The 9,437-nt window shown below is 41.6% G+C and overlaps 1 protein-coding gene across 2 annotated transcripts in view; it reads right to left on the reverse strand.

The window, feature by feature from the left end:
- Window positions 1–9,437, reverse strand: part of TMEM242 (transmembrane protein 242) — a 40,218-nt gene that overhangs the window by 21,050 nt on the left and 9,731 nt on the right. Inside the window, exon 2 of one of the 2 annotated variants that reach the window (XM_009644297.2) lies at window positions 2,194–2,201. The gene's annotated coding sequence lies outside the window, so the exon portion shown is untranslated. Of the gene's footprint in view, window positions 1–1,224; window positions 1,319–2,193; window positions 2,202–9,437 lie in introns of both variants that reach the window. The other variant, XM_035899890.1, reaches the window with a different exon arrangement.

A 9,437-nucleotide genomic window follows, 5' to 3' on the forward strand; every position in this document is an offset into this window, starting at 1 on the left:
CGGCAGTGTCCCGGGGGCCCGAAGCGCGCCGAGGGAGAATGGGCAGAAGTTGCCAAAGCCTCTTTCAAAAAAATCAGGCCTTGTGCAGCAGGCTCCTAAGAGGTTGTGTGTTAAAGCCTGCGGGACGGGTAACGTCGTGGACTGTACGGAATGAAAGCTGGAGAACTTCTTCCTTCCCGTGAATTTTACCGAGCTTTAGGTTGACTAATGGTCTTGCCCTAAAGTACATCTTTTTGTTCAAAATTCTCATTCTCCCAAGTTATGTAAATAGTTCTTCATACACATCCGAATTCTGTCAGAATGGAATCATAAAGTACACTACGAGAACCATATGTTTCTGTTTTCTTTCACGTCTGTGCCGCAGTAATTCTCAGTTGCTGATGGATGTAAATTGCTCTACAGTTACCTATCACGCTACTGAATGTGTTGTCAAACACATACTGAATTATCGAATATTGAATTATTCAATCATCCTGAATGTGTTTATCAAACGGTATAGTAACTTACCAGGATTCAACACAGGCAGGTAAAGTGTATTTTTATTTATAACAGTACTTTAACAGCAAGCAAAGACTGTAAATAAATCCAAACCATGTGTTTCTTCCCCAGCTTCCTTCTTTGTGTCTTTTCAGCATCATTTATAGTCTGTATCTAAGGGTCTAATTATAGGGGCTCGGGTTGCTAGGCAAAAATTTAGTATTTTGGGAAACTTCCTGTTCATGGTACTTCTGAAAACCAATCCAAAGCCGTTCCCTAATCGTCCGTGTACTGTGTCAGTTAAACAAAATTTTATGCAGTTAAGAAGCAGTTATTACAAAAGAAGTAGGTATTGCCTCTGCTGTGGAGCTGACCTGTTGTCACTAACTCCATTTTGCTGATCTGGACAGCACCTAAATGACTTCTTCCCTCCTTTGGAAAAAGCACCCCAAAATCACGTGTGTGTGTGTTTCGGAATATCATTAGACTTTGCCACAGAGAGTAATAAAACCTCCTGGAAAAGCTTTTAGAAAAGGTGATCTTAGAAAAACTGCATAGGGACAATATTAAAAGAGGAAATAACTTCTTACTTTATCTTCATGCCAAAGTGTACGTGATTATATGAAGTATTTAAATGATATTAGTAGGCATAAAACGAAGCAGCATGCGTGTCATTTTGCTTATAAATTGTGTCAGGATCACTGTTGCATCTGCTAGAAGAATCCTTGAACCGTGAGAGAGACTAACCTATTTTTTGTGTCTTTGATGATAAAATCCTAGATTTTCTTCTCAGGGTAGTTTTCTGAGTTCACATTGATCAAGACATCACTTTCTTTCAAATCTTCTCCAGAACCATGAAGAAAGAGAAGAGAAAAGGTAAAATGATGTTATTTCATCCTGGTTTGAACAATGCCAAGAGTCTGTCTTTAAGAGAGTCAGATAAGATCTGTCTCCGTTAATCATTCACAGAGACTTAAGGGCATAAACCCCACAAAATCCACCCTGTCTTACTGAATAACTTAAAATCCTTAGTGCTGTAAAATCAGTATCCTGCTTTAAACAAACAAAGCAGAGACGTTCAGCGGAATTGCAGCTATTTAGGCTGCAGTATCAATCTCTCCTTGTTGTATAATTGAATATCACAGAACGTTTTCCCTCCTTTTAGGTATGCCTCACCCAAGAGCCTTGCATTTTCCATCATTACTCCTTCTCTGTCACTGTTCCGATACACATGCAAGTGTGCTCAGCTATCCATGGCTACTCAGAATTAACCAGTTACCTTTTTCTAAAATTCAGTTATGTTTTTCTAAAAGTGGACACATTTTGTTTGAAAGACAGATTTTAATGAGTCTAGTATCAAATATCTAAATCTTCATAAAATGAGGGCATGAAAATGTATATGCAAATAAGTAGGCTATATAGGTGATAGCGGAGTTGAAAAAATTCATGACTCAATGTGACCGCGGGTCTGAGCTCTTGTAGCTTTGAATTTGGACAAAGCAACAGTAATTGCATGACCAGGTTCAGGCACTGTGCGCGTGTTCACTGCCTGTCGAGGTCTGCAATAGCCAGGGTGCCCTGAGTTTCACAGAGAAGCAGTTGTGGACGGTGGGCTTCCTTCTGTGGGCTTCTGAGTTTATTACAAAGAATTCGGTGAGCCAAAAGCAGACAGAGGCAACCAAAGTTGTCAGCTTCAAAGTATGTGTAAATGTCCACCTGTGATTCTGAAGTTGCGGTGAGGATTTCTACATCGACCCCTGAGTTTTAATGAAAAATTGGTAACACGGTGCCTCTCTTGTGGAAGTTCATAAAATTGTACAGTATTGCTGAGGGAGAAGTGTGGAAAGAAAAGAAGCAAAAGCACAAGGAAGGTAAGAATGTTAAGAAAAACACAAAAGAAGCAAGTTTGCATAAATATATTCCCTAAGAGATTTTTATGCAAGCTGCCAAGAAGCAGCTCTATCAAGAAATAAAAGCACGGTGTGCAAGCTTCTCAATGTAATGCTGTGAAATATTTCAGTCCTGGCCTGTGTTTGTCCCGCTCCCCTTCCTCTCCTGTGCGGGACCTGGCCATCTCCGCTGAAGGCAAGTTTCACTCAAGGACCAAGCTTGCAACTTAGGTCTTCAGAGAAAAAGCTGGTTTATACGCTGACTGGGACATAATAAATGCAGTAATTTGATATATTCACTAAATTATCAAACTGTCTGATTTTATATATCCAAAACAGTCTTGAGCACCACTGCAAAAGAAGTTGGCAGCCGAGGCACAGAATCCTGCTTGGAGTTTGAAAATCCAATTCCAAACATAGAGGAGGTTGATTTGAATACTGGTTAAACTGACATGTTCAGGAACAGAACTGGATTATGTAAAAGAATTTGGGCAAGAGCCAAACGCTGGTTTTGGAAAGAGAGAAAATGCAGCAGTTGAGCTCCTCTCCAGCTCTCAGGAGAGCTGAGCTTTGCTCTCTGCCTGACTCGCTGGGGTCATTTCCTGTATTTATGGAAGCTTTGATATTCCTGAAAGCACAGTGCAGCCTCGGCGCTGCGTACAGGCGGGGGCATGAAGAAACCGGTTACGTGTTTCCAAACAATTATCTGGTCGATTGGACAAGCAAGGAAAGCGTTCTGCAGCTATGATTGGGTTTCTGCAGAAACCTCTGGTTTTACAGTAAACTGGTTACTGTTTTGCATCTCTTAAAAATCTGGTGGCTAGAACCCCCATGTTGAGAGTAAGTGCTCAGGTCTCTCATCTGCTATCACAGCAAAAATCTGGTCACTGAATAATGGTTTATAGGCTTTAACCGCAGCAATACTGACAAAGTCAGTGCTCATTTGTCGCACGTAAGAACAATTACAAGAAGAGCCTTGCATCAGAGAATCGAAAGATACTTTAAAAGTATTGTTTGAGCTAGCTTCACACATTTATGGCAGGGGTATTTTTGCATTTGGAGAAGATGAGGAAATTAATCAGTTTGCACAAAGTTCTGCTGTAGTTCTCTGGCAAAAGCAGGAGCTGAGAGGACAGATCTCCAGATTCCCGGTCACCTCCCCCAGCCCCTGAGCTGCCTTTCTAAGCCGCAGCTTACTTCTGCAGAATACGAAACGTTTCTTTTTTAATTTCACTTTTACATTTGGTTATTCAGCAGGGCATGTCAGGCGTAACTTTGGACATGACTGAGTGTGCCGGCATGCTGCACTGACGCCGCAGCGGCATTGCTTGTTACGGTCAGGGCCTGGCCGCATTTCAGTAAATGGCAAAAGTCCCACTGGCAGCATGGCCAGAATTTCAGTTATAAATCCCAAATGAGCACTCATGGATGATGACATTATGGCTGGTCAGAGGCACACTACAAATTTCAGAGCTGTTTGATAATACATATCGAGGCCATCATATGCCTTGGACAGCATTTACGTGGGGCTGCAGAGGTGAGAACACTTACAGAGGGTCTTCTTGCATATGCGTGTATCTACTTGTTTTCCATCTACCAGTATTAGTAATATCTACCACTGTTCTTATCCCTTACTAAATGACATGTTTTATTACCTGCTCAGTGTTTACAATATTGTCTCTTGGCAAGTAAAATATGCCCATATCTCTTTGGCTCTGCCCCCATTAACTACAGGGGCAAATGATAGATCCCTTCCCAACTCCTGTGGTATTACCACTGTCTTTAGAGACCTGGCAAATATATTTACGAGCTCTTTTTTAATTTTACTGGTACCATGTCTTTGATGGTCTCAGTATGTATTTCATTATAGAATAGTACTCTATCAACTTTTAATAGTTACTTTGCTGTACCATATTAGAAAAACTTTTAAAAGGTGCAGAAAAAAAAATATTTCTGACTGAATTTAAAAAAGAAACAGCAGAAATTAATTATTATTTCCATGGTGTTATTAGAGCATGGCCTGGTACTTGAAGCTCAGCCACACTGCCTGGATGCTGCAACCTGAGGTAGCAGTGGTGGTCCTGCACCACCATTTAGATCAACGAGCTGACCAGGTCTGCCTGGTGGCAGCCTGGAAGCAGGATTTTCTGCAGAGAACATCTGCTCCTCGCCCACGGGGCCAGAATTGGAAACTTACAAAATTATGGTTGTCAGGACAGAGGAGGCCTCTTGGGGAGAGTCCAATATGCAGAGTTGTCCACCCTGTGTGTTTCCTGCTGTGGGCTCCAGGAGATGACTTTGTCGGTGGCTCAAATGGGTCCCCAAGAGGACGGTCAGGCTCAGACCAGACTGCCTGGAGAGGTTGTGCAGTTCCCTTTCAAGGAAGATTTCATGGGGATAAAGCCCTGAGTGAGCTGTTCTGAGCTCACAGCTGAGCCTGCTTTGGGGAGGAGGTTGGACCGGGACCTGGACGTCTGGGTAGATTCCCCCACTAATTAGTTTGTGGGCAAGGGTGACTTCAAGCTTGGCTCACTTGCACCTGGCTCTGATGTAACACCCCATGCCACAGTGGCTGCGGGGCAGCAGGGCTGTGCTGCTGGCATGGGCCACCACTGGCCCGCAGAAGCCCCTCGGATGCCATGTTCAGAGGCTGCTGCGTTGCGTGGGCCTGTGGGAGGGCTGCTGCGCCCGCCCCATGCCACTGGCTGGCCTCCTGCGGCCAACAACACTGGTTTGGGGGCCCTCGGCAGTGGTGTGTGCTGCAGAGCACCTGGCAGAGGGAAGAAATTGGACTAGCGTCCCCCAGCTCGTGGGGAGGTGGCCAGTACAAACTTGACTCATGTACATCACCTGCTGAGAAATCCAACCGTAAAATTAATTGGCATGAATACGAGACGTATACTTTTCCTAATCAGTTTCAGTGCAATTATATCCAAAGGCCCTTTTCGCGGTCATTCACAGAGCTTAATTGCTATAGTTTAATATTACAATTAAAAAAGGCCTGGAAGGAGAGCTGAATATTAGGCTCCTGATGAATGATAATTATCACTTTGTGTAGATGGATGGAAAACATTTCTAATTAAATTATTCTTGTAAAATAAATTAATAGTGTGATCTGGATAAAGTACTTCTGATTTCACATCTAGAATATTTCCAAGAGCACCAGGTTTGTGCCAGAATTTCAGTTGGTGCTTCAAATAGTGTTTTACAAATATCGGACTTTTCAGTCAATTTAGCAGCTTATCGTAGGTTTCTGCAGTGAAGATGTTCAGCAATGATAGAATGATTCAAATGTTGCACAGAGAATAAAGTAAAATCAAATAAAACTACGCAACTAGCATAATCTCTTAGTTCTACGAGCATGGGGGATTCACAGTCTAAATGGCAGGGATTCATAGCGTAACTGTCACACATTTTCTTCCTGTATTAATTTCATCTCCATCTGAGGATTTTTGCAAGACATAAACCATTAAGCTAATACTTGAAAATGAGAAAAGCTCATTAGCAGCTCCAGCGAAGGGAGTGAGATGGGCAAGGAAGGTGCAGGTCATTAACGTTTGAAAGAGAAGGAAGCGTGAAAGTTTTAAGAAGAATTAGTCAACGTGCAAGCTGTCTGTGCTCTGTAAGAATCCAATGATTTTTGTATACCTCGCATTTCTTTCTCATTAGTGAGACCTGCAATGAATAAAGTAAACAGGCAAATGTAAAGGTCTCAGCTGAAGGTGTCAGACTGCATTTCAAGAAGTGGATTATAGATAATCATTCTGAGATGACCAGTAGCTTCATGGGCTAATACATGTAGCTGACACGTTAGGTGTTGACAGCCGGCCTCATTAGACATTCATTTTAAGTTTCTAGAGCAACTGTCTGTGACTCCAACAGGCATAAAGTGGGAGATAGATGGCCACTTTCTGTCAGAAGATAATGGGAATTTTGTGTCAAGGCACTCTCTGTGCATATGGAAGACTGTCCCCGAAATTTTCTGCATGCATGCCCTCTTGTGTATGCAGTACATTAGTGCTCACTGTATATATCAAAATTTGGCACTACTGTATCTCTCTAAACATCACATTAATCCATCTGTCTGTCACCATGGTAACAAGGCTCCCTATTGATGACTGAACAAGAGCTGAACCATTAAAACTAAATGTACATGGTTAAAAAAAAAGTGAGTAAGCTCAATTGGTGTAGCCCTAAAGAAGCACAAATGGTTGAAAATGGGCTAATTAATATTTTCTATGCATTATTTTTATTCATGGTTATAGATCTGAAATCAAGTCTATTGCTAAAATGATCCTTAAGTCTGATCTTTGCTTCTTCGCATCTATTTATTACATATTCTGCTGAACTCAATATTAAAAAACATACATTTTTTTTCAGAAGTTTACATGTTCCATATTTGTCCCAGAGGGTAGAAAGATGAAATTAATATCTTGAAGATACCAAGTACAAAGCAGATTAGAAATGTTGCTGAATATTTTACTGCACATGTTCTCTCTCTCTTTCACTTCCATGCTTGTAACGTTGCCAAAATAAAATCAGTAAAGTGCACACATGCATTAAAGGATCAATGTCTAACTGAGCACTGTTAGTTAGTTGGACCTGAGATTTTTTGAGAAGCACAATGTCATGGAAACTCTGACATGAATTACTGAACTTCATAAATCATTCTTGGACAATTATTTCCATTTTTTATTACACTGGCGCCATGCACGCTATTAATGGTAGACTCAAGTCTATAATTCTATTAGGCTATAAAGAGGTCTTTGGTTTTAGAGCAGAAATAAAGCTTAAAACTAACCGCTGACATCTCATCCCTTTCTGTGTTCATTGGATGGTGCTTTTTGTTCTCTAGAAAAATGCTGTGTATGACCCTTTGCAGAGTTTCTTTTCCAAGTCTCTTTGCTTTGCTCACAAGATTAACACTAATAACAGCTACAAAGTGGATAAAATGAGGGACCAGAGACAGAAACAGGGTCGGGAGGTAGCTCACAAGGGCACTTTATCAACCCCATGGAAGGCTGGCTGGTTGGAGGGTCAGATGGGGGCATCGCTCTGTCTGCCTGTGCATGGCAGGGGGGAGTTTGTACACATGCATGTATGTTGGTCATATGTATACCAGGCAAATTTTTTTAAATCCAATGTCCTAGAAGGCAAACATGGATGGTTTTCCCTGTTACAGGGTATATGAACCCCTGGAAGACCCGGAAAGTCAGCTGAACCTACTTGGTAGAACAAGGAGGCACAGATGCTACCAACCAGCTTCGGGTTTCTGATTCACGTCTGACATTTAAAATGCTTTCAGCTCAGCAGGAGGCTAGAGGAACTTGCAGGTGTGGAGGAAAGCGAGCGAGCGAGCAAGCAAGCAGCCAACCAATCAACCATCCAACTTCTCTCCTTCTCCCCCTCACTCCGTCTCCCCCTCTCTTCCTCTTCAGGTGAAGAAAGGTGATCCTTTGAATTGATAGAAAAGATTACTCCTGTCTGATACGAAGCAGAGGGGCGAGAAAGAACTAACAACTGAAGACAGTGTCCCTAGTTTTGACTTTAACAGAAAATAAAAGATTAATTCTGAACTTTATAAATGCCAGGTTTGTGGCATGTATTGCCCTGGGTGGACAGAGCCATGACAACGTGATCTGACTGCAAATGTTTTTTGGGGTATAAAAGTGGCGCTTGGCCATGCAGATGATGGCCACATGTGATGTATGTTGTGATCTAATTTGTCTTTCTTCCAAGCAGTACGTCACCTCCACTACTGGACCCAGCAGGCCTTACAAGACAGCAGCAGCCACAAGCACAATTTCTCAGTGTTCCTCTAGTGAGCTAAGCTTTCTAAGATTGTAAGGAGATCTTTGTTGGTCAATATAATTCATTCCACTTCCCCAAATGTTAAAACAACAATGCAGTATGTTCCCCTGATACAATGAATTTCAGATAGTTTATTATATAAGAAATCCTACAGTGCAGTCAAATGGCATTCCTAGGGATGGGAGGAACTTTGCTTTTTACTTACAAAGTTATACATTGTAGTAATTTTAAATTAAAGTGCAAAAGATTGTGTTAATATTAAAAATTTAAAAGCTATTCCTATTAAGAATTATTAGTCCCATTCTAATTCAATATTGAAAAGAAAGTATTCTTTCTTTTCAGAGAGATTGTTTTCAAAGAAGTATTCTTATTTTCATGATTTTTAGAAATCACTAAATTTCTCTTTGATTTTCTTTTAATTTGATTTTACAAGATCTGGGCAACATCCTTTGTCACTCCAGTGAATTCCTTTCTCTCTTGAGAACTTGGGTCTTCTGAAAATGTCCTTTTCTTCAAAACATGCTGTTGTGACAAAAACTTGGTTGGAATCCTCACCTAGCACAAGAGAGTTACTTCCTCGCCAACAGTATTTCTGTCTTCAAGCTATGTAGTACCTATGTCCTCTCACTGCAGATGGAAGAAATTTGGGGATCTATAGAGGGCATGCTTCTGCACGGCCCATACGTTCGGCTGCTATTCATATAAGATGGAGCATGTTCAACTCTGTTTCAGTTCTCAGCCACTCAACAGAGACAAAGCATTTCACAATCCAAGATTTTATTCGAACAACACAGTTTTGGGCCAGATACAATTCTTGCTACAGCACTCCTATGTTTCCAGCTGTCTCACGTTGATGTCTTCTCCCAAAGTTTAATTTCATCCACATGCTGTGTGAATAGTACTCCATATGTGTATGGAAGCATCTTAGGTGCATTTCAGATAAATGTTCAACGTGACAGCTGCTGAGGATATCAGTCAGGCACTTGCTCGACTCTGGGATTTATGTGGTCTGTTCCCACCTGGAAGAGAAGCCTCTGCTTTCACAGTCTCTCCCAATACTGCAAACAGCATGTTCCAAGCAGGTGCCTTTTTTCAAAGAAATATAGAACTGAAGATCTCCCTTCTTCCCTCCTCCCTGACTGTGCTGTGATATGAAAAGCTCCGAGCCACACTGGGGATTCAAAAGACCACTGGTTATCATACCCTTGCATCGCTGCAGAAACATGTTTCCTGCGCTTGGTGATAAAGCCATGGGAAATC

This window comes from Egretta garzetta, unplaced genomic scaffold, assembly GCF_000687185.1.
Source record: "Egretta garzetta isolate BGI_Z169 unplaced genomic scaffold, ASM68718v1 scaffold397, whole genome shotgun sequence".
NCBI lineage: Eukaryota > Metazoa > Chordata > Aves > Pelecaniformes > Ardeidae > Egretta > Egretta garzetta.